General features: G+C 39.0%; 1 protein-coding gene across 1 annotated transcript in view; it reads right to left on the bottom strand.

Annotated features, from left to right (window-relative positions):
- AIM2 (absent in melanoma 2) overlaps positions 1 to 17,899 on the bottom strand; it is a 54,745-nt gene extending 36,846 nt beyond the window's left edge. The window contains exon 1 of the mRNA XM_046683058.1: positions 17,717 to 17,899. The gene's annotated coding sequence lies outside the window, so the exon portion shown is untranslated. The remainder of the gene's footprint in view (positions 1 to 17,716) is intronic.
- Between the last annotated feature and the right edge of the window lie 8,408 nt (positions 17,900 to 26,307).

Genomic DNA, 26,307 nt, shown 5'->3' with positions numbered 1-26,307 from the left:
TTCATCCTAACACAATTTTAACAGTAAAATGTGAAAATATTATCTGAACAAACAAAACTAAGAGACTAGCCACCAAAGTGGTATTCAAGAAGAATATGACATAAGAAATGGTTCACCATGTTGCATTATCTGAAAACACTAAGTTCCCACATAATATACACAAGAAGCCCTAAATTTCATAAATATTTACGCAGCAAGAGTTTGTAACAGCAGATTAGTTTTAGCCCTAACTAGGCATAGGTTAAACCCCAGAAAACATGCCTCACAATTACACAGATTAGAGACTCGCTCCCATTCTCTGCCCAGCTCATATTATCAGACTGAAGCAGGCTGAAGTTCCAATCTTCTAGAGAAGGGGGAGAACATGGTGAAAGATGAGGAGGGATGGGGAACACTCATCAGGAAGCTGAGAGGAAGAGGATGAATCCTCATATCCCAGTATTCTCCAGGCCCAACCACAATCCTACAGATAGGAACAATTATGGAATCCATGTTCAGACTGAGAAACTAAGGTGTGAAGAGGATAGGTAACTTGCCCGAGGTTACAAAAATATAGCGAAGAGTCAGAATTTGATCCCAGGTAATTTTCCCCCAGAGCAACTACCAATCTGCTTCTGCATAAATAAAATACTAGAAAGGCATTCACACAGACCCCCCCCACACACACACACACACACTCCTCCATGACATTTACAAATAGAAAAAGATATCAGTGATGGCATATATAATCCCACAAAGTCCAGCATGTTATTTCAATTCCTCTGCCTCACTATATAATAGCAAAAGGCATCTTAAATCCCTGAGCAACAGTGGGATGGCACACCCAGACACATTAGATTCTGGGGGAAAAAACTGAATTTAATAGTTGCTGCAGATTACTTTGAAAAATATAAGTTGATAATATTGATGAGTAGATTTGTAACTGCTTTAAAAGGTATACCTCTGAGCTTTGATTTGTCAATAGAATTCATCTTGGAAGAACAGTCTGGAGAGGTGTGCCACAGGCTTCTGTTCTTATCCAGCTTTTTATCATTCACTCAGACAGAGGCATAGATAACACCAGATTGGTTGAAAATACAAAGATGGAAGAGAAAGCTTACATATATTGATTAACACAGTAGACATCTCAAAACTCAAAGGACCAGAAATAATATGCACAAAAAAATCACAAAGTTAATTTTCATAAATTTATAGGACATAGAAAGAAAACATCAAATGTGTAAGTGCATGTTTGAGAGGCAACAATTATATTAACAGTAATTCTCCTACTTCCATATGAAATAAAAAAGAAACAGTAAATCCATTTTAAGTAGACTGAAAACTTAAACCAGAAAGACAAAACGATAAAGCTTTTAGAAGAAAACATAGATTTTCCAAATCCAAATATTGGTTTCATGATGGTGGAGTCATGAAGGACACAGAATGAAAACCGTGAAAGAAAAGATTGATAAAATATATTATATTAAAGTTGAGAGCTTCTGTTGATTAAAAGCTATCAGAGAAAGTAGAAAGAACAAGCCAAAAATTGGGAGAAGATATGTGCAGGCCCATACAACTGACAAAGGATTAGTATCCACAATATTCAGAGAAGTCCTATAAATCTATAAGAAAAAGACAAATGACCCAATAGATAAATGAGCAAAAGACTTGAGCAGTACTTTACAGATGAAGAAATACAAACGGCAACTAATATATGAAAAGTTGCTTAAATTCATCAGTGGTAACCAAGGAATGAAATTTTAAACCACAGTTAGATATCATTTCACAACCACTAGAGAAACAAATATTAAAGTATGACAAATCCAAATATTTGTGAGGATGTGGATAAATAGAAAATCTTATTCACTGCTGGTAGAAGTATAAGGGGGTACAACTTGTTTGGAACATAATGTGGCATTATCTATTAATTTTGAAAATACACATACCCCATGACACAGTATTCCCCATCCCAGAGAAACTTTTTAGCAGTATTGTTTGTTCAAGAAAAAAAAGTGATCAATTGTATAATGGACAAATAAATTGTGGTATATTCATGCAGTGGAATATTATACAACTGTGAAAATGAACTGCAGTTATAACAATAACATGAACAAATCTCAGCAAGTTGTAGAATAATATACATAAACTGATTCCATTTATTTAAAGTATAAAATGTACAAATTAAATAATATGTTATTTGTTGATACAAAACTTAAAAAGAAGGCAGAGGGATAAAAACCCACAAAATTCAAGACAGTAGTTACTATAGTGGAGTGGTAATTGGATGGGACTAGATGGGCATATAGGGAGCTTCAGAAATAATGATAATATTCTATTTCATAACTTTCGCGTTATACATACAGGTATTTGTTGTGCTATTACACCTCTGCATCTTGAATATTTGCTTATAAATATTATTTTGTGTATCTATCCAGTATTTAACAATTTTAAGAAATCAAATATTCTCAGTGAGTTGTTTTTATGTATGGGTAACATGGCATACTATGAAGTTTTTTGCAACTATTTAAGATTTACAATTTTAAAATAATTTTTCCAAAATTGAAGATTATGTTCTACCTTTTTGTTTCGTGTGTCTAATTTATTTTCAGCCAGTTATTCTTGTTCTAGGCTCCTTATGCTAGCAAAAGAGGTAAAGCAACCTGAATATCAAAAATATATATTTTTTATTATTTCTTTCATTAAGCTCAGTTCTTTTTCTTTTGGTGGTTGTTGTTACAAAAGCAATTTAAATCACTACTGAAAAATCAGAAAATTTAGACAAACAAAAGTAGAAAAGAAGCAACACTCATAACCCCACCATCCAGACAATTATTCTGACACTTTCAGATCATTTTCTTTGTTGGCTCCGCAGTAATATAATTATGGAAAAAGTGATATCTTGTTATATGTTTTATAATGTACCATAATTTATTTAGTCAATCTAAATCAAAGAGCAGAAAACTCTGAATCTGCCCTCTTTCTCTTTTCCTCTGGGTCTGAAGGGATTGGTAAAATAATTCAATAGTTTCTCCAAGGCAGGAAAAAAAAGTAGAGCTTGGGTGGAGAAGAGTTTTATTATGTCAACTTCAGGCACTTGGCGGTGGTTGCATGAGCTCTGTGTTGAGACACTTTATGAGGATTCAGCTGAGCTATAAATTCTGCCTGTGCCCAAGCTCAGGATTAGGGAGGCAGAGGAAGAGCCCTCGTGTCCAGTGTCTGCCCCTCCAACCTACGGGGTCTCTGCTCACATGAGAATGCCCTCTGTTGTCTTTATTTTCCCAGCCAAGTGCCCTAGAACGGTCTCTATTATAATCTGCACCTGTTTTTGGCTTCCTCCTTTATGGCCTATGTTGAAAGCAACCTCGTTTACTCCGTCTATCAAAAGTGTATGTAACTCGAGATCATTAAGCTACCACACTTGCCTTGAAGTGGAAAGACCCACCCTGAACATAGCATAACAGATCTCTGGAAATCTGTAATGGCTAGAACCATTTAAAATTTTAATAACTTAATTGGCAATATCGTACATCATATACCATCAAGAAGTCCCTAAGAAGGAGGTAAGAACGTTGAAAAGAAAAACATCGCAGCTTCGATTCATGTCTTATGATGACTATACATGTTCATTTTCAAATCAGGGCTGTAATGGTGATAGGAGGGGACCAAATTTAGAAGAAATTGCAGAGAGTATAGAATTGCACCAAGGTCTTATATATTAAATTTCAATAACATTTCAGACATCACAGCTGTCTGTTTTTATAAAATCTCCCATTACCATAACTCAGATTGTAATTTGTCTCGGCAGAGTAGGTCTGGACTCTAAGAATGCTCTACTACCAAAGGGAACAGTGCTGGTTCCTGATACAACATAAGCTTTCTTTTGATTCAAATGTATAACTCTGATGCTATTCATCCACACTGTTACTCCACGCTGAGAAGATCCTCCCTTATCCAGTTGCCCACACTTTCTCATCTGAGCTTCAAGAGAGGAAACCCCATGTACTGGAAAGGGCAAAGACTAAAATTTTTACACATCTTCAAATCCTGGTTCTTCCATTCACAAGCTATTGGCCTTGGGCATGTTACTTGCTTCTCTGAGTCTCATCTGTAAAATAAAGATACAATGTCTACCTTGCAGGAATGCTGTGAAGAGAAATACGATAATACGTGAATATCGCCTAGCACAACGGCTAGCTCACGGTATGAGCTTGATAAATGCCGGTTGTCCTACGTATACCAGGGGAATAATAATCCAGGATTTAATAAATTAATTGTCATTTATTTTCACTTCAAAATTTTTTATGGATTTTGATGCTGCTTATCTACATTCTCCTTTTCCAGCATTAGGAGACATTTGAAAATTATTGCTTCATAATGCAGCGATAACTTCATAAGGCTCCAAACTTTCCATAATTCCTGTGGCCTACTAGGTCTGCCATGAAGTATGATCACAGCCAGAACAGCAAGTGGTACTCTCAGGCAGACCCAGCACGGTGAGAGAGTGCTGCTAGCTAGAGTCAGAGCTGGAACGAGCCAGGAAGACAGGTGTCACTATTTGCAGGTATTAGCAGCTGTCAGAGCAGAGATATACGTAAACGGGCTGCTTCAAGGTTTACAAGTGACTTTCATCTCCTGGATGGGCTATGAGGGACTGCATGTGCCTTTAGTGACCAAAAAAATGTACTCCCTTCATCCTTAAATCTCTTTTCTGCTTGTAATCTGGGTGATTTCCCAGACATTGGGTTGCTCTGGGATTGAGGCAACTCCAAGACACAGAAAATCTGAAATTGCAGGAAAGTCCTTATGCATCTCTCTCACCCTAGAAGAGAATGAATCTTTGAACTGCAGGACATAGAAAAGTCAGAATTCTCCCCAAATCTTAGGCCAACCCTAAGTCCTATAACTATGTAATCTCTGAGACCTGGAATTTCTTAATGGCCACTGTGACAACATTTTAGATTCTCAGGCACCCATCCTAAGGAAGCCCCTTTATACTTTATAAACCTTTTCACATACATATTTTATGTAATTTTAATAATCAACTGAGGTAAGTGATATTTCCCACAACTCCATAAGTGAGAAAAGAGGCTTCTAATTCCAAGGTGAATTCTTTTCCACTGGACCGTAGTTGCATCATCTCACTCTTTATTCATTCCAGTCCCCTCACCTTCCAGGCTGCAACACAGAACCACCATTGTAAGGAAACTCTCACCACACGTACGCATACACAACGTTAGAGCCACAGCAAACCTGTTTAGAGTTATGGTAAGTAAAGAGAGATAGCTCAAGTGATTACACAAGAGGCAATACAAAGGAGAGTGCACTTTGGAACCAGAATGCCTGGGTTCAAATCCTCGTTTCCCCACTTAGCTGAGTAACATCGGGCAAGTCACTTATCTGTAAAATTGGGATGATAACAGTACTAAAGGATCACAGAAATTAATGCATATAAAACACTTAGATTAGTGTTTGTTATACGGCGTGAACTCTAAGTCTTAGCTCACATCACTAAATTGGAAAATCAATTTTCTAACTCAAGAATTGCAGGCACTACAAACACTCTGCCACAAAAGAAAAATAAAAGAGATGCTTGCTCCATTCTGAGGTAATGTTTCATTCCCAGGAAGAACCTCCTTCGTTTTTCTTATTTTGTAGATCTTCCGACAACTTATGAAAATACACTTAAAAAATTTTCTATGGTATAATTCAGAGCTGAGGCATTTTCTAGCACAACATCAGCTACCTTAAGCCTAGCAGCTATTGTTGGCTCACATTTGAAGATCTTTCACATACACAGTACTAATTTAAATCTCTTAAACTCATCGGCACAGATAGCCATGTCCTTTTGCAATAGAATTTTCTCACATTCAACCTCCATCTCACTATAGAAGGGATCAACCCCTATGAGACACCCAATCTACAGATTACAAGCCCAACTTTCTTTTTACTGGATGCCTACTGTATGCCAGGCACTGTGCTGGCCCTGAGAAATACAACAGAAAACTAAACAGACAGCCCCTTACCTCACAGAGCTTAAAATCTAGAGTTATGTGTGCCCTCCAGTACGGTTGCCACTAACTATATGTGGCCATTTAAATTTAAACTTAAATTAAAGTAAAAACATCTTTCCACAGTCACACTAGCCACATTTCAAGTGTTTGGCAGTCACATGTGCCTGGTGGCTACTGTATTGGACAGCACAGATATAGAATATTTCCCAGCTTTGTGAAAAGTTATGACAATGCTGGTCTAGAAAAAGGCAATAGTAAGTAAATATGTCATGAGAATATGGTGTGAAAAATGCTATGATGGGGGGCCAGCCTGGTGGCGCAGTGGTTAAGTTCACACGTTCCACTTCTCAGCGGCCCGGAGTTCGCTGGTTCGGATCCCGGGTGTGGACATGGCACCACTTGGCAAAAGTCATGCTGTGGTAGGCGTCCCACATATAAAGTAGAGGAAGATGAGCACAGACGTTAGCTCAGGGCCAGGCTTCCTCAGCAAAAAGAGGAGGACTGGCAGTAGTTAGCTCAGGGCTAATCGTCCTCAAAAGAAAAAAAGAAAAAAGAAAAATGCTATGATGGATAAACCCAGGATGCTAAGAAAAATATCCCTAACTCAGACTTGATAAGAGAAAGGGATTCCAGCACACTTCCTAGAGATAGTGACATCTAACTGAGACTTGTTTATTTGATTAACAAACATCTACTATGTACCATGTGCTGGTGATGGAGGAGAGAGTACCATAAACAAAGGCCCTTCCTCACAGAACCTCAATGGAGGAAGGTGATCAATCAACAAACAAACTCCCAGGATCATTTCTGTTTGTGACGAATGTTATGCACGGGGAAAAAAAGGGGATGATAAGGAGAGGCTACTTTAGTTTGCTGAGACGTGAGGACTCAGCTGAGTTTGAGAATCGTAAATATATAGTGACACGAGCTTCATGGTTCTGTGATTTTTTCCATCAGTGCTCAGTAACCCCAGAGAAAGTTCAAACAAGGCAGACAGTTGGGGTCTTGCAACAGAAGGATGGTTGAAAAATAAAATTAAGGATATGAGGAAGAGTTATTGAAGTTCTGGACCGTGGAATCCAACTTTAATAGAAAAAGCAGTGAAGACAGGTGGGGCTAACGTGCACTGAGAAAACAGGTCAAAAACCGCAGATCTGGATGAGGCAGAAGGAGACAAAGGGCAGAATAGGAAGGATAGTCAGAGAGACAGATAAGATATGGTAACAGAGGAAAATGTTCAAATTTTATTGTCCTGAGAAAAAAGTTCCTGAGAGTGGCCATAGGACCAGGCGGACACCGTGGAACAGAGGTGAAAGGAGATGTACGTGAAATACCTAGGATCTGAGAGTCTGACCCATCTCTATAATGTGCAACTCAGAACCACATTCCACAAGGTTGTCCTAGACCTGCTGTATTTCTTTTCCTCTCAAAGGCCACGAGACCTATCATGTCACTCTCTGTGTGATTCTGTGAATCGCTTATCTTATTTCAAATCACCTACGTGATTCGAGAGCAGGAGCACAACCATGCCTGCCTTGTGTGCTGCTGCCTGCTCAGATGAGCAACCAAACACCCACATTTCCATGCTGAAAGGTGCTACATTGACTTTCCTTGGCAAAGGACTTCCTACAGCTCTGGGCTCCTCCCACATTCCCCACAAAAGCCAGAGGATCACTTAATCTTAGCCTTCAGGCCTCACTACGCCTAAAGAAGAATTCTAATCCAGCAGTAGGGAAGCCAGATCCTAGCAACAAGATCAGGCTGGACCAAGGGAGACTGATTGAAGGAGTGGCAAGGAAGTACCATGGCCTCAAAAATTATCTCCCCATCAGTGTTTACATTTGCACATTGGCCTTAATAATGCCTTCTTTGGGCTTAAAAAAAAATGAAAGTAGAAGGTAATTCTTACTGCTAGTCCTGACCTTTCATTTTGGCTTCTACCATGGAAATTGCTTATGCTTCAGCTAGGGCCCCATGGTCTGCAATCAAGTTAGGAACCCTTAGAGCGAATTCGTAGGTAAAACCTAGCAAAAGTCAGCAAGCATCATTATAAGTAGAATCTTTGCAGAACAATGGACTGTCCTTTCTCTATCTCACAACGCCTAAGATACTCCTACTCACCACTCTAGACCCCACTCATTTGACTCTCCATGTTACTGAAGCCTTCCCCAAGCTCCCTCTACCTTCTCCCATAAAACACTCTCTCCTCTGTGCCACCACATCTCTCTCTACTGCAACCTGCTTTTTAATCTATCTCCCTTGTAAGCCATGCATTTCTTAAAATGAAGACAATATTTTATTCATCTTTGTTTTCCTGATGTTCATGGCAAAGCCTAACACATAGAATACATTTAATTAATGTTTGAGGAAGGAAAAAAGAAAAAGGAAAGAGAGAGGAAGGAAAGAAGGAATATATGAATTAGGAAGGAGAGTGACAACAGATCAGGCTGGAGAGAACTGGATGAAGTCCTAGATTTTCCTATTACAAAAGGTAGAAGCAGGGATAAGTAGAAATGTGACTATAAAACCGTTCCTGAAATTTCCTCTTTGTGTTTATCTCTAAGCCCTAGGGAGTATAAACTGTTTCTCAACAACAATGAGTCAGGATACACACATGCTTTGTCATACATTTTACCTATAGAGCCTGCAGTGGGGCTTTAGTGGAGAAGAGGCTGAAGTCGAAGACCTGGTTCTTGGCTTTGTGCCCTTGAATGTGCTCCCTAACCCCTCTAATCTCAGAGTCCTCATCTGTAACACCAGCTAATAATAATATCTGCTCTATGACGTTTTGGGGAGGCTCAAGGGAGAGAACTGAAGTGAAAATCTTTGTAAAATCTAAAGGATGCCTCATGAGGATGAGATTATTGACAGTGGATCTATCTCCACTTGGTTTCCAGATCTACCTTCCCCCAGGCTGAGGTGTAATCTAGCTGTGGTAGACTCTCCCGCCTACAGGCAGAACAGGTAATACATTTGCTTTCATCCCACATTAGTTGGATGATATTGCATATACTCAGAGTTTTCACAATTACCATGTTCTATTTTCCTAGTCTACTATGTCGGCCTGGGCTTACAACAGTCCTCAGCTTAGTGTCCATCTCAGGGAGACCATGAGTCACAGCAGCCAAGCTTGCCCTGGGTGAGTCTGCAGAGAGAGTCATCTCCTCTGTCCACCTCAGCAAGGGAGCAGTTGGAGAGGAGAAGATGGAGGCAGCTTTTCTTAGTCCTCAATTCATTACTTTGTGGTTCTGGACCTAGCATGTATGCATAAGGTGACTGAACTAATCATTTTCTAGGATTTTAAATTACTGCTTACCACTGACTGAAACACAAGTGAAGCTGAACTCGCTCCTAAACCCTGCCCCCTTCAGCTGCCTCACAGATCTCTCCTTTCTTCTTGTTTTCACTTCAATGTCCTCTTCGCTGCAGAGGGGCAAGAACTTCCTCCCTGAAGATAGAATCTGAAACATGAAAGGAAATTCTAGAGGTAGCTTTCTTTCACTTTTCACTTTCTTACAAACCATCTCCCTCTCCCAAATTTGCCCACATTTACACAAAGAGGATGTGAGGGTGGTTTCCACCATAATTTAAGGAGTTATTTTGGAACCTCTTTAAGCAATGGATCTGACATGAAATCTATTCTGGCTATTATTTTCCCCCAGGATTGGTACTCTATAGCCCTGCCTCATCCTGGATTTTCTTATATATTAAAGAGAACTAACAGGGAAAACCTACATGCTCTTTTTGTTGTATAGTTTTTCACCTTCCCCAAGTAGAATGTCAGATCTATGTAATTCAGGGCATTTGAACATTAGTGCTGAATATGAAGATGAAGATTATGGGTTGAATGTCAGAAGATCTAAAATGCTCATGAGAAGAAGATGGAAAGAGGTTACTCAGGGATGGGGCAATTGGGGCAGAGCGACAATTAAGTGACAGGAGGCTTCTCCCCTGGCAATGTGATGTTGTTATGGATGTGGACTCTAGAGTCACTCTGCCCAAAACAGCAGCCACAAGCCACAGGTGGCTATGGAGCACTCAAAATGTGCAACAGAGGAACTGAATTGTACATTGTATTTAATTTTCATTTAAAGATTCATATTCAAGTCAGTTATTGGAAAACTTAAGTATGATTGAAATAACTTGGATATGTAAATCTACTTTTTCAACTACAAATTTTATGAAATCTAAACACAGATTAAGTATTTCTGATGAAAATTTAGCACCCAAGTTGAGATGTGCTATAAGAGTAAATTACACATCATATTTAGAAGACTTAGCACCAAAAATGTAAAATATCATCTTAATAATTTTTACAGTGAAAGTATGCTGAAGTATTACTATTTTTAATATATTAGGTTAAACCAAGTACATTATTAAAATTGACTTCATTTGTCTCTTTTTACGTTTTTTATGTAACTGCTACAAAATTTAAACTCATACATGTGGCTCATATTTCTACTGCAAAGCCCTTTTCTGCAACATGGACTACTTGGGTTCAAATTCCATTTCTATGCCGTGAAATGTGCTCATATGTGCTTTCTGGACCTTTTATGAAAAATGGGCTAATAATAGATCAACTACACAAAGTCAATGTGAGATATAAATGAACACATGTAATGCAATTAAAATAGTTCATGACACACAGTGTGCTTCATATATGGTTATTATTATTATTATTATGCTTATAGTTGTCATGGTTGTGAGAGCAGAAAGAAACTGGGAGCAGACTGTGAATGTCTTAAAGAAAGACTTTTTTTCTTTCTTATCAAAACCTTGTATAAAATGTCCATTTGGATCTGAATTAAAAATGTGCGTGGCCTTGCTCCCATGGTGTCCAGTTGCATATTAGACCCTGATGACATCCTCTTGCATGCTGCGGGTCAGAACATTCTCTGTCTCTTATATGCTATCCCACAAGACCCCAAAAGGCACAGCTAATGAAAGAGTACTGTGATATAATTTAGAAAGGAATATTAGAAAAACTGTGTCGCTGACCCAGGAGTGGGAAGGCACCATGGCACTTAACCATTCTGCCACTTAACTAAACATACATCCTTCAGAAAGTCATTAGTTTCTCTGGGCTCTGTTTCCTCATAAATTAAATAGGGATAACAGAAGGTGTTGTCGTGAAGACTAAATAAGACAGTGGAATTGAAAGAGCTCTATAACCTACATAGTATTGTGCCAATGTCAATACCTTTTTATTTTTAGAACCATTACTGCAGGATTGGCCTTTCTCTTAGATTAAACAGACAGTTGCTCCTGTGGGATTATTCCTAGAGATCCTGAAGACCTACCTGTCTTCCAAATTTCCCCTAAACTAGTCTGTTATAAAACGGTCAAATCCTATGCTATAAAAAATGTTCCAATACTCCTATGGGAAATAAAAATGCAAAAAATATCCAATTTATGGATAAACTAGTAAGTCACTGATGGCTGTTAACACCGTGGCTCTTTATAGCCAGCTAGTCATTGGGCAAGTGTTTGAGGAAATGGGCCACAGATCACATAAGTTTTCACTCATTCTTCCATTCATTCATTCAACAAATATATACTGAGTGCCTGCTTTGCGTGAAGCATCTGAGCTCTTCCACTATATTGAGGAAAAAAAAGACAAGGTCCCTGCCCTCAAGAAGCTTATATTCTAGCTGAGGGAGAGGAACAATAAACATGACATATATGTAAGTAATATAGTATATTACTGAAATACGAAACACTGGAAGAGGATAATGCAGATCAGCAATGTGGAGAGTTTGAGTGATGCCATTTTAAATCGGTTGGTCTGTCTGCATCTCATTAGGAAGGTAAAATTTAAGCGAAGACTTGACAGAGTTGATTATGCAGATATCTGGGGAAGAGCATTCTAGAAAGAGAAAGCAATTCATGTGAAGGCAGTAGGGCAGGAGTACACCCATGTGTTCAAGGAACAGTGGGGAGCCCAGTGTAGTCACAGCAGAGCAAGGAGAGGGAACTGATAGGAGACGAGGTCAGAGAAGTACATTGGGAGCGGGGTGGACAGATCATGTAGGGCCTTAGAGGTAGAAGAGCCATATAATTTATTCCAAACTGGAACCCATTTAAGAGTAAAAGAAGTGTTACTAATAATTACACTGGGGCAATAGTCATAAACCAAGCAAACCAGGATGTTTCCTGCGCCTACTGATAAGCCATTGTCCGACCTCTGGCTTTACTTTGAAGCAAATGGGAAGTCATATCTAGAGCAATTTCAACCTGTATTTAGAAACTGTACCAAGTGGTCAGACAAAACAAGTCCTCAAGAAAGTGGTATATGCAAGAAAGCAGTGTGCCCTACAGTTGAAACTGGGTAGAATTTAGACTTTTCCTTAAAGTCTTTAAAAACTTAATGCTTCAGCCAATCTCAACTCCAACAGCCTCTACTCTTCCTACCAACACAAGTCGTGTGTCAGAGTTCCTCAAGACGTGAGGGGGAAGACTCTGCATGATACATTTAGCAAGATGGATCATCAGGGCAGGAGGGGTGAGCCCACAGGCAACGGTCAGCATCTAAGAAGACACTCTTCAATCTTTTGGAAGAGGAACAGGAGGGGAACCACGGATGGACATGGGGAATCTTTGTTTACTCTCCCTCAAAGGGTTTTATCACTGCTGCCACAGTTAATCTACCTCAAAGAACCATCATATTACGTTTTTGGTCCTCCACTTCTGTTCTATCCAGAGAAGTTTAGAACTCTCCCCCAAACTAATGCTCATCACTTCTGTTGCTTTCTTTTTTATTGTGGCAAAATATATGTAACATAATATTTATCATTTTAATTATTTCTAAGTCTACAATTCAGCAGCATTAAATACATTCACAACGAAATCTACTTAAAACTTCTTAATCATCCTGAACTCTTGTTGCTTTTTAATGTTCATTTTTTTTCTCTTCTTCTCCCCAAAGCCTCCCAGCACATAGTTGTATATTCTAGCTGTAGGTCCTTCTGGTTGTGTTACGTGGGACGCCTCCTCAGCATGGCTTGATGAGCAGTGCCATGTCTGAATCCAGGATCCAAACCAGCAAAACCCTGGGCCACCAAAGCAGAGTGTGTGAACTTAACCACTGGCCACCAGGCCAGCCCTTACTGTTTATTCTAAACCTTGCCTTACCTCATGGTGATGGAGGCCACGTGACTGACAAACTCACTCTTCTGTGGCAGCTCAATGTTACTGAATACTACTCAGTGTTAAATCTTCACTCCTTCTTTCTAAAAGCATCCTATATGGTCTCAGTGTCCCCAGTTTACAAGCAAGGAAAGAGAGAAAAACCCAAAAAAACAGCTCCTACCTTCCCCAGCCTGCTTGATATATAGGGAGAGCCATGTGATACGGTGCTAACCAAGCAAAAGCTGTGGGAGAGCCTTGCAGAGGAGCTCGTGAAGCGGTGGGAGTGGAGACACAGACAAGCCTTGTGCCCTTTGCCCTTTACCCTTTGCCCACCTACTTCTACTGCCTCGAATAGGACACTAAGATGGAACTGGGAGCATCATGTTCTGGCCATGAGGTGACAAGCACACCCTAAGTATGACTGAGTGGAAAGAAGTCTCCTGGGTCCCAGGTGGCTTTCAAAGCTCCTATACCAGCCCTGAGTGGTTTATATCAGATATAACAAAAATAAAACATTTCATTAAATGTCTGTTTAAGCCAATGTTTTTTGTTTTTGTTCATTCGAGTCTCTGTTACTTTAAGTTGAATACAAATCATAACTGCCACAGGTTCCCTTCAGCCTAGCTTCTCTCAGCCTCCCTCACCTTCACTCTTACACACATACACACACAGCAAGCATAAGTGCTTTACCTCTGAACCTCCAGTCCTCCGTCAGGTGCCTCTATCTTCTCTGGAAAGCTCCCTAGCCCTTTTCTTTCTGGAAAAATTTAAGTCTGCTAGTACCAGTTAGGAACCTAAAGAGAGGCACAATTTTTATGGCAAAAGGAAAAATCAGCAAAATTTTCTTCACACTCAGACATGAGTGGTGATCTCACTCAGGCTTCAGAAAAAAGATGATATACATGTAAGATAACAGAGAAAAATGAGAAGTGGCATAAATTAGTTCCCATTTTATTTTTTCCCATTAACCAGATGCCCTTAAATAGTTCTTCTTTAACAGCCAAATATCTTCTAGATATAAAGGCTTATAATACTTAATGCTTCTTAAGTAATTAAGTCTAGAGAAATGGAAGTAATGCTATTCCTCCTCTTCTAGGATGGATTAAGGGTATACAGAGGAAGTGTAAAAATATCTAAGAAGAAATTGAAATTGAATTACTGCTATCACTTTATGCCTATTAAATTAGCAAAGTTAAAAACTACAAATATATTTATGGAGACTCAAAACTCGCAGGACATCCTGGAAAGCAATTTGCTAACACATATCAGCAGTCAAAAAATACTTACACCTTTGACTTAACAATTGCACTCAAGTGATGTATCTTATGAAATAATTCAAAAGATGTCCACATCAGAGTTATGTATAGCGAAAATGTGAAGATGTTCACTTCAGTGTTACTTAGAATAACAAAGGAAAAAATAAAAAGGAAACAAACCTAATACAATAAATACTAATGACAACACGACAGGAGACATACTAGGCAATGGATATACAGTTCAAAAAGGCAAAAGTGGCTGGCCCTGTGGCTTAGTGGTTGAGTTCATGTGCTCCACTTTGGTGGCCTGGGTTTGCAAGTTTGGGTCCTGGGTGCAGACCTGCGCCACTCATCAGCCGTGCTGTGGCAGTGACCCACATATAAAGTAGAGGAAGACTGGCACAGATGTTAGCTCAGGGCCAGTCCTCCTCAGGTAAAAGAAAGAGGCAAATAAATCTCACGCTTAAATTGGGCTTATATTCAAGTGGGAGAAACAAATAAAAATATGTGTTAGGTGGTGATCAGATCAATGAAAAAATAAATGAGGTAAAGTAAGATGATTGGGCTTCTGAATGATAGAGACAAAAATTCAACTCAGGGTATGTGACACAATGCTTTTCTCAATATTTACTGACTTGCCTCAAGTAGACCTCCAAAGATGCAGGAAATTCACTGAGATCTGATGCTCTAACTTCCCTCATGGAGAAAGAGGAAAGAAATCGCATTGCAAAAGCTGTGAAGAAGAGAAAATTTCAGGACTCCAAGTCGTTTGTACCTCCAAAGAGGCCAAGTCACTTTGCTAAGACATGGGAGAGAGCTGTTCAGTGACTAGACCACAGGACAGAGGCTGTGGCAGCAAGTGGGGTTCTCCCTTCAGCCTCTTCCCTGACCTCTGGGCAGGTGGCTGAGACCAAGACCATGGCCCTCCTTCCATATAAGACCTGCCTCAGGAGTCATCCTACCAGATCTTATTCGATGGAAGCTCTGAGAACAAGAATCTAAGCTATTACCAAATTTTGGGGTACCACTTATGCACTAAGGGCCTAAATTCTATGCTCCTTCAGATCCTCTTGCTGTGTGCATGGTGTACCAGGGTCTATGGACCTCAAAATCTCATTTAAAGAAAAATATGCAGATTTCAAAGATTTGCAAAAAAAAAAAAACATCTGACACCATCAGTCAATCTATTGCCAGAGTGTGAGAAGCCGATGGAAATGACTTGAAAAGAGCAATCATTAGCCTTAATATACTTTGCTACCCAAAATCTGTCCACCTAAAATCAAAAAGTTTGGAAGACATTTTGTCCCTCCCCAATTCCCACCCCTCCAGATTAGAGAAATGTGGTCTGTGCCAAGCAGAAAACTGAGATCAAACCCTTCACCACATGCATAAGGCCTAATAAAATACATTACAGAACAAAGGAAAAGAGGTCTTGTTACAGTTTGGAACTAGAGAGAGGTGGTACTCGCACAACATTATGAATGTACTAAACACCACAGAATTGTTCACTTTAAAATGATTAATTTTATGTTATGTGAATGTCGCATCAGTTAAAAAAAGAGATAGAGAACTTGCTGCTAAATATTTAGACAAAAAGCAACATCTGGAAGCAATTTACTTGGACTTTAAGAAAATGACTTGTCCCACAGAATTCATGACACAGGACTAATGAAACAAGGATCAAGGGAGAGATATAAATACTGATCCTAGACAAAGATTTTTAAAAAGGAGAAAGCAAACATAGAAAAAGAAGTACAATATGAAAATAAGATAATAACACTAATCCAAATCTATCAGTTATCTCAATACATATAAATTAAATCTGCCAGTTAAAAGAGAATGTCAGGGGCCAGCCGGGTGACTTAGTGGTTAAGTTGACGTAGTCCTCTTCAGTGGCCTGGGGTTCACAGGTTTGGATCCTGGGTGCATACCTACACACCACTCATCACGCCACGCTGTGGAGGCATCCCACACACAAAATAGAGGAGGACTGTCATGGATGTTAGCTCAGGGACAGTCTTCCTCAAGCAAAAAGAAGAAGATTGGCAACAGATGTTAGCTCAAGGCCAATCTTCCTGATCAAAAAAAAAAAAAGGAGAGCAAGAGAGAGAATGTCAGATTGGATTACAACACGATCCAGCTCACATGCTATTTACAACATGCCTACCTAACGCATGAAAATACTAGAAGGTTCAAAAGGGAAGAAAGGGAAGAGAGATATCAGGCAAATACTAACTAAAATACAGCCAGTATAGCTATATTAACATCACTAAAAGAAGACTTTAAGATAAATAGCACCATTAAGAACAGAGTTTCTATACAATGACTAAAGGTTAAAGTCACCAAAGCAATATAACAATTCTAAACATGTATGCACATTTTTAATAGACTCAACAGATATAAAAAAATGATAGACCTGCAGGAATAAGTTGGCAAATTACCACGATAGTGGGAGATTACAGCACACTCCTTTCAATACGTTATATTTTAAGCAGCCAAAAAAACTCAGCAAAAATACAGAAGAATTGAAAAACACAATTAGCAGCTTTCATTTGATAGAACATTTAGAAATATTTATTATATATTTAATAGGGCTATAAAAGCTATCTCAACAAATTTTAAAGAATAGTTATTACACAAATCTAACTGGTTCCTCAAACTCTAGAATTTAGCTGTGACTGTGGGAAAAATAGCGTCCAATCTTAGAGGAACTGAAATAAATTTTCTACCATCTAATAGACTATAAGAAATAGAAATTAAAATGTGTAACAGAAAAATTTTAAAAAGCCATACTTCTTGCCTGACTTTGTGGAGTGAGAGTTTATGCGCTAAGTACTTTTTAAATTATAAGAATAATGTATAACACAGTTTTAGACTGCAATGTTTTTAACCTAATATTACTTCACAGACATTTTACATGCCATTGTTCTCATCTTTTTCTTAGGAACTGCTGCCCAGCCCTTAAATTTCTCCCTCCTTCAGCCAGAAATCAAAAGCCTCTAAATATAAACTCGTGTCAATAAGACACCTGCAGACTATTACACCCAGAAAATCAGAATTCCTTTTAGACTCAGTCTAGGTCAACCCCCAGCACAATCTATTCGAATTCCTGCCTCAGCCAAATGCATTTCCTTTTGTTAAGGTCTCAGCTGTGGTGAAATAAAAAGTGAGTTCTACTCCCTCAGTCAACTGAACGTTTAGAATCAGATAATCTATGGCTTTTCCTTTTCCGGAATCTAGTCAATACTAGCCCTTTTTCTCACCACAGAAGCCCATAACTAATTTTCTGATTAGCAACTGGTGCCCCAGAGCTATTTCTATAAAACTTCCCATAGGCCTTACCTCAGTGCAATCTTTCCACAACAGACCAGTCCTTGAGTCAAAGCTTCAGAGACGGCTATTTGTCTTGTTATGGTAGAAAGATCTATCAGGTAAAACTCTTCATTTATTAACAACGGGACATGATAAGAAGAGGTTTTGAAAGATAACAAAAAAGTGTCACTCGCTGGTTTCACTTGGATACTTGACTAGCTCTTGCTGTTTAAGTGGGTGCTAAGCGCTGGGAAAGAAGGGACATGAGTAATACAGGATTTTAAGGCTCCTCCCATCAAAGTTCTTAGCTTTCTATTTCCTTTTTCAGTCAAGCCTGAAGCGTTTTGCTCCTTTTAACTTCAGATTTAAGCCAAAGATATTTTAGATATAGGGAAATGAAAGCAAAGAACTCCTCCTTTATTCTGCTTGTCAAAGGTTAAGGGACTCAACACATAGAGCAGTGGTTTCAAAATGTGGCTCCCAGACCAGCAACATCAACATCGCTGGGGAACTTGTTGGAAATGCAAATTCTCAGACCCCACCTTAGACCAAATATAGCTGAAACTGGCAGGGGTGGGGGTGGGGTACAGGACCAGCAAGCTGTGTTTTAATAAGTTCTCCAGGATCATTCCGATGTACAGTGAGGTTTGAAAACTACGGTTCAGAGCATTTCTGTTTAACTGTCTGCCATGTGGGTCAATAAATTCTTGTAGCCTTGAGTGAGGTTTAGATGAGTGAGCTGGTAAATCTTGCTATGAAAACAAGGCAGTGGAAGTGCCTGGAAGAGATACTGGTAAAAAGCATGATCACTTTAGGACCACAAGGAGGTCCTTAGAGGAGGCATGGGCAGGCCTACTAGGAAATCTAAATAATCTCCCAGCTCCAGGGCTGGGAGCAAATAAAATAATACCTTGGTTCTCCTAGGACCTCCCCCTACACCAACGGTGGGACCCAGAATAGGCTAAGATCTGGTCAAGAGAAAACTTCCTGAAAAACAAAAAGTTGATGCTGTAGCTAAGTTTCAGGTAAAGTTGATCTTTCTTAAGGAAATTAGTCAATGGACAGTGAGGTGGTTAATTGGGGATGATCTTCCAATAATGCCCTCGAACCCAAAAATGGGTTATTTTTTTTGAGTCTTGGGGCTTACCATCAAATACAGAGGATATCATGTCTTATATCATGGAGATAACCCTGTTCGGAGAATATATCATGCAGAAATTAGACCTGTGGGATCTCACACATGTAGTCACCAGGATTTGTGTTGACTTCAGACAGACCAAGGACTGTGTGAAGTGAGGTGCAGGGTGATGAGTTTTTGATAGATCTTCTGGATAGCAGTCACTCCCAGCCCACCGGACTATGAAGAATCACATCTATTAACTGCTGACATACTAAAGTTATATTCTGAAAAGAAATGCATTACTTAATATTTCAGTTCTCCTAAGAGTGTCTGGAAGACTTTGCTTGTTCACTACACTCCTGCTTTTTATTGGTTGTTTTTCCGTACAAGGTTGAGTTTCATGAATACTCCAGCCTCACAGCTGTATAAAATTTAATGAAGAGTGAGAATGGATATTAGGCACATGTTGTCATAACGTAAGGCTCTATAAATACCATCACAGTTTAAATTTCCATCCTTCTTCATGAGGAGACCAAAGATCCAAACAGGATAGTGTGAGGCACACAAACTTTTATTAAGATGGAAAATTTTATCCATATAGTCCTAGAGGAGCTATTCTTCTGTTTCCAAGAGTAAGCAGTGTACATAATGAAAGGACAGCCACATTCCACAGTGAGGGCAACTCTACATCCTGTCGTGAGAAGACCTTTCCCTAATGAACTATCTGATTTGTTAACACCCAGATACAAGTGAAACAAGTAGGTGGTGCTGGTGAGAGTATAATTAGGTGAAGTGCAGGATCATGGTATGCTAGGGGATTACTGCAGCATATAATTCGAGCCAGAATGTCTCAGTGCAGTAGGAATCCATATGGGAGGCAAAAGACCAGCCCCACAGTGTTATGGGTGAGATCTCACAGACGTGATCCCTGTAGTGTGTGCATGGGCTCAGTAGATGTCCGGGTCCACTGGACAGGCCAGATATACGAAGTGGTTCCAATGGTTTGAAATCCAACTTTACATGGATCTATAGTCAAGAACCAGTATCCAAAACCCATAGTCTTAGGAAGGTTGGGAAGGAGGGGTAGGTAGGCCTGAATTTGACCATTATCTCATTACTTCTCAAGGGAATTTCTTACTTGGGATGTGTTTTATGGAACCACCAGGCTCTTCAGAGGCACAGACTCTAGGACTGAGGCTACCAATGTCCAAGGGAAATTCCTTCTCCACTTTTCCACAACTGGCATTGATTCCGTAATCCCTTCCTCTAGAGTTGCCCCTGGTAGGGGCCCAGGCGAAGCTGTCTGGGACACGAAAGGTGTGGTCTTGAGGATTATCATGAACCCAGGTTGTTGGGACAAAGACGATCTTCATCAGTTTACAATATTAGCCCATTGGATCTTCATGGATCCTGAGATTATTTTTTCAGATTTCTTTGCAGAGGAAATATAATTTCATGTCAAATCTTAGAACAGACAAATCAATGTTATAGTAGATGCCTGATCATTCTCTTCCAGTGGTCCCTGAGAAGGGTCGTGCTCACCATGTCTGACTGGGAAAGTGGTTTCATAAAGTTCACATGAGGCAGCCAGGATTCTGCATAGTTTGACCTTTCTATCCAGCTTCTCGTGCAGGAGTATAATATACTTTTTAGTCTCCTCTTTCAGGCAGGACAAAAGAAATGCCATCTTTAAACTTCTCCTCAAAATGTCAGTGCCTGTACCTTCACTGACATTCAAAGATGACTTAGGAGTCATACCCTCTCCCTAGAATTGCAGAAGTGGGTCTGCAGGCACAAGATAAGCAATTCTAGGCTTGACCTCTGTATTGGCCATGGAGGCCACCGGCGAGGCACCAGAAGCCATAAGAACTACATTTATGAGGTAAAACCACAGTTGGGTATGATTCCCTTTTATCAGAAAGGTGGGTGTCCACTACACTTGGCCCTGTCTAAAGTGCAGTGTTCCAGGAACCTGAATACAACACAAGGGTGAAACACCAATGGACCTCAGGATGTTACACATGAATCTGAGATAGAGAGACCCAAGAGACAGTACGATGGGAGGAACTCCAGTCAAAGCTAAGAGAACATCCCAAACAGAGAGTCAGAATGAAAGACCATGCTGAGAAAGAGTCCAGGTATAAGACAAGAGAATGAGGAAAAGAGAAAAACACACAGGAGCACAAAGGGTTTAAAGTGGAGAGAGGGAAATTGAGGCTGGAAGAAGACAGCAGTCTGATTTAAGAGAATCCCTGTGGCCTTGGGTTTGCTAGGAAAGAGTCCAATAAAGTTATCGGTCCTGCTCAGAAAAGGTCTGTGCACCTCAGGTCTTCTACAGTCACCTGGCATTAACTGCTCTTCTGAAACTGTAGTAAGGTCCCCTGGACACTACAGAAAAAAATTTAACATAGAAGAGGTGCTGAATACTTTTTTAGAAAGTTGCAGAAAGAGAAATATAGATGACTACAGAAATAGAAAATTGGATTTGAATATCAAGTTGCTTTTTTTGTGACTTTAGCAAGAGTTGCTTCAGAAATAAATAAGAATAATGTATAAGTGCCTAGAAAATGGTAATGGCTTACACAGACTGTCGTTAGAAATTTTGCAGTCAAAGAAGAACAGAGATAGGTCAATACATCTTGAGAGGCTTCATAGGTGGCAGAAAAATGAATTATTTTAAAAATGGAGGTGACAGACATATGCATGTGTGAGGGTGTATATGTGTATGTGTTAGGCTGAAGGCCAAGGGTCAAAAGAAATTATGTGAAAAGTGAGGGTAACAGAAGGTCATATTGGGATCTTGAAGGCATCATGAAAGGATGTGCTCTGGAGCAAAGATGAAACTTACCTTAAGGAAGAATAGAAATGCCTCATCCTATGAGGCAGGAGTGGTGGCAATATAGGAAAAATAAGAACACAGCAAGGCCAAGCACATGCATTTTGTATCTACAATGTTTCTTCTAAAACTGAGAAACATCAGGCTCGCCAGTAAGATATGGTTTCTCCAGGTTGGCTGTAAGTCAAGTAAAGTGTAATTATTGATCTCCTTCCCTAAATCAATGGATGATTCTTTGTAAAAGGAAAAAAGAAGGAGAATGCAGAAGGTCAAGAGCAACCTGGTCTGAGCAACCAGGCTCAGAATCCTCGAAATAAAATGGCTCGGAAGCAAGGAAAAGAAAAGAAATTGAAGCCACATTTACCTTGCTCGACCTCTGGATCAGGATGACAGAAGTAGAAATTTTGAGTACAAATCTGAATTTCACCCAGAATGTCTTGCTTTGTTTTGTTTCCAGCTTTTCTATTATGAAAAAATTCAAATGTAAATTTGAATTAATAAGATAATGAACACATGTATAACCATCGCTTAGATTCAAAAAATATTAACATTTGCCTGAATTACAAATATGATATGGGTTTGTGTTTATCTGTACAATTTATTGCTGACCCATTTGAAAGTACATTAAATATCATGATATTTAGCCACTAAATATTTCAGCATACGTCTCCTATAATAAGAAAAAAATCTCCAAATAGCTGTGATACCATTATCACACCTAGGAATATTATCAAAAATACCGTTATCCACTATCCAAGCCACAGTCAAATTTCCCAAACTGAGCAACAGATGCTTTCACAGTTAAGTTAGTTTTTTCAAACTAGAATCCAATCAAGGCTTATGCACTACCTTCATTTTATATCTTGTGCTGCTTTTAAACCAGAACAGGCACACACACACACACACAATGCTTTTTTATCCCCATGACGTGCATTTTTGAAGAGTCTCGAACAATCGTCTTAGAAAATTACCAACTCCTGATGAGTTGTTTCTCACAGTGGTGTTTAACATGTTTCTATGTGTCCTCTGTTCCCTATATACTGGGAGTCTAGAGTAAAGTCTTGATTGAATACAGATGAAATGTTTTAGACAAGGGTATTTCAAAGGCAGTGCAGTTACCGCATATTGCATTACACCAGGAGGCACACAATAGCAAGTTGTCCACTATCAGTGAGGCAGAGTTTGATAAGAACAGCTCTGTTTTAAAGGTACATTTAACTTTTTGAAAGAACAAGAAATCCGTAGGGTGATACTTAGACCTCATCCAAATATTCTATTTCCTAACAAACTTTCATCTAATGGCTCCAAAATTCATTGATAATTTTTACGTGAATCAATTATTTCAGGATAACAAAATGAGATTTCTAGCGGTATCATTCCTTCTATATTTATTAGCTGGTAGTCTTCTGCAATACTCACAACACTTCCTTCTTTAAAAGGCAAGACTAGTCACCAATATTCTGGTCTTTTCTTCCTTCTGAGTACATGATGGAGTGTATTAGCTTTTGCTTCAGTTACAAACAATCTGAAATCTTAGTGGCTTATAACAACAAGCACTTCTTACTCAGAGGTCTGTGATTTGTCTTGGCTCAGCAGGGGCTCCACTGAATTTTGCTCCAGGCTCTAGATCAGTATCACATGTCTCTCAAACACAGAGTCTGAATGAAGAAGTAATGGATGCTGAGGGCCTGCTCTTCAATTGCTGGATGGTATGAGGGCAAAAGAGAGAGTGAAAGCAGGAGATTCCCCTTAAAGCCTCTGCCTTGGACCAGGATGCTGTCACTTCCACCCACATTGCATCAGCTTAAGCAAGTCACAAAATCAGGGGTGGGAGAGGTTTACTCTGTTCCTGGGGTAGAGGACAGGAGCAAATTATTTCCTAAAATAATAATACAATCTGCCATAGCCAGATTGAACTTTCCACTCTCCTAAATTTGGACATGGTCACATCACTTGCTTGGGCCAGTGAAATATAAACAGACACGTGATGTACATTCCAGCACCTCCTTTCCACTGCCACAGAGACCAGCGATATTCTAAATTATCCAGTCTCTATCACTTTGCATCCCTAGGTGAGGATGATGAGGATCAGAACACCTGCTAACCCACGACAGACATATAGTGAAAGTGAAAAAGAAACTCTCTTGTTTTAAGCCACTAAGATTTTGAAGTTGTTACTATAGTATAACCTACCCATCCAGACTAACACAAACAAGGTAAGTTTAATTATTTCCTTTTAACTATTAATTTTCAGAATAAGGAATTGTGTACTAAGAATCTTCATTGTAGCAAATATGCTTTTATTTTCAGTTTCTCCTTTTTTTGTTTTTGTTTTTCGTTTTTTTTTTTTAGTATCGTTATGGACTCAGATATTACTATTGATATGATCATTCACAAACATCATTCTTTTTGATGCTCATATTGTCCCAAACTTAGCCAGTGAGAGCCCCTTCATCTGGATCCTTTTAACAAGACCTCAATTAGTCTTCAGCATTTCCTTGCATTCTGCTACAATAAGAGATCTTAAGCTCACTTTAAATTTTCCCTGCCTCAAACCTAGAACTTGCCATTTCTCTAAGGAGCCTAGTTACTTTTAGTGAGAATGGTATTTTAGAAAACCATACCTGAATGTCAGGTGTGCTCACTGCTACCAGAGCATAATGGTTTCTAAGCTCTTCCATTGGACAGAGCATATTCTTGCATTTTCTCTCTCTCTCTCTGCCTCTCTCTACACACACACATATATGTAAATGTATATATGTATTGTGTGTATATATAATATAGATTTATATTACATAAAATTATACTACATAAAATATTATATAAATACATTTATAATCTGCATAGATTATATGCACATATAGATTAAATAGATCATACTGTATATAACACGTGATATTTTATATATATTATGTGTAGATTATATTATATATAACCTGATGCTCATATTGATATTTCCAACTCGTATTTGATATTATAGGGTTGCCCCCAAGTAACTTTGTTTCTCTATTTTTTCTCTTTTCTCATACACTGAAAACCTTGGATCCTCATATCATCAACAATTTTGCTTATTTGCTTTATTCTACAATACACATACAATAATTTCAAAATTACATCAACAATAAAACTGCTGAGTGAAGTTTAAGATTTCCTTGAGTTATTTTTTGTCCTTAGAAAACATGCTACCAAAAGATGTACAGAGTTCTGTGTGCAAAAGATACTTAAAATAATTCCTTTTACTGTGTACTTATAAGTTCTCTATTAGATATGCAATTCAGTTAGTTTGTTACAGTTTCTGTTGGGAAGACAAGATATATGCATTTTCTCTTACACAAGGATCCTAGAGCCTCTTGCTCTGTCACCTCTCCTCCCCTCTCTAACTGCCTGTGTTGTTGTCAGAGATATTATTCTGTCTTTTGATCCTAAACCAAACTGTCCTCTCCTGCCACGTTGCTGGCTGTGAAAAGTGTTAGGTATTTAATATCCCTACACCAATTTAAAAAAAATCTTCATCATTATAACTCTTTTTTTTTTCATGAGCCAATATTTATACATATTGCAAAAGGCACAATGCAATGCATCTAGTTAACATCCATCACCACACATAATTACAAATCATTTTTTTTCCTGTGATGAGAACTTCTAAGATCTAGTCTCTTAGCAACTTTCAAATATACAATATAGCATTAACTAGTCACCATGCTATACATTACTGCACATGCCATACATCACTGTAACTCTTGAGCCAGATCTAGAAGATCAGACTAATGTGCAAAATTGCCAGTGAGATGAGGGCATGATTGCAGGGAAGAAAAGAAAGAATCAATGGACAGAAGGTGAAGGGAAAGAGCTCCAGCTTAAGAGAAAAGGCTGGAATGTAGCTGTGACTGTTGGAAGGGAAAGGCTAGTTATGGACACTAGTGCTGTGAATAAATAAAGCGGCAGGAACGTGAGTCAAGACCTTAAAATGTCTGAGAACATGAACAACTGTGTTCTAGTCCAACAAAAGCTCAAACAGGAGGAACTGCACAACAGAAAAACAACGACGGCAACAACTGATTCTTATTTAGCAGTACTGTTCTAATGATTTACTTCTATTCACTCATTTAATCCTTCTAGCAACTCCATGCAGCAGGTCCTATGATTATCCCCATTGTACTGATGAGGAAACTGAGGCAGAGAGACGTTTTGTAACCTACCCAAAGTCACAGAGATAGTAAGGGGCAGAGTCAGGATTCAAACCAGAGAGTCTCATCCAGAATCCAGCACATCATAAGAACCTCTTCCTCCAAGAGCCACATACTCGGTGGAAAGTTAAAGGATTATTCAAGATAAGTGAGATTCTCTACTGCCTGTATAAAGTGATATAAACTCTTGAGGGAGGCCTCAAGCCATGTTGTCAATTCCAGTTAAGTCACTTAATCCCCAAGTGACTGAGGAGTAATTTTCTTGTTTAGAAACCACAGTCTTACCCAACTCTACTACTCAACAGGCTGTGACAAGCACAAACTCTACTCAATCATATTGTGAGTGCCCTGTGAGCACAGTCTGTATAAGTGGGAAAATTATGAGATCTCAGAGACCAGGCTGTGTGCTTTTGTAAGCGCCTATTTTTGGTTTGTCTTTATTTTCTACATTTTCAGTTACTTTGTATGTGTAACTTTA

This window comes from Equus quagga, chromosome 13, assembly GCF_021613505.1.
Source record: "Equus quagga isolate Etosha38 chromosome 13, UCLA_HA_Equagga_1.0, whole genome shotgun sequence".
Lineage (NCBI taxonomy): Eukaryota > Metazoa > Chordata > Mammalia > Perissodactyla > Equidae > Equus > Equus quagga.
The sequence above is the reverse complement of the archived record's forward strand: the minus strand, read 5'-3'. Positions and strand labels throughout refer to the sequence as shown.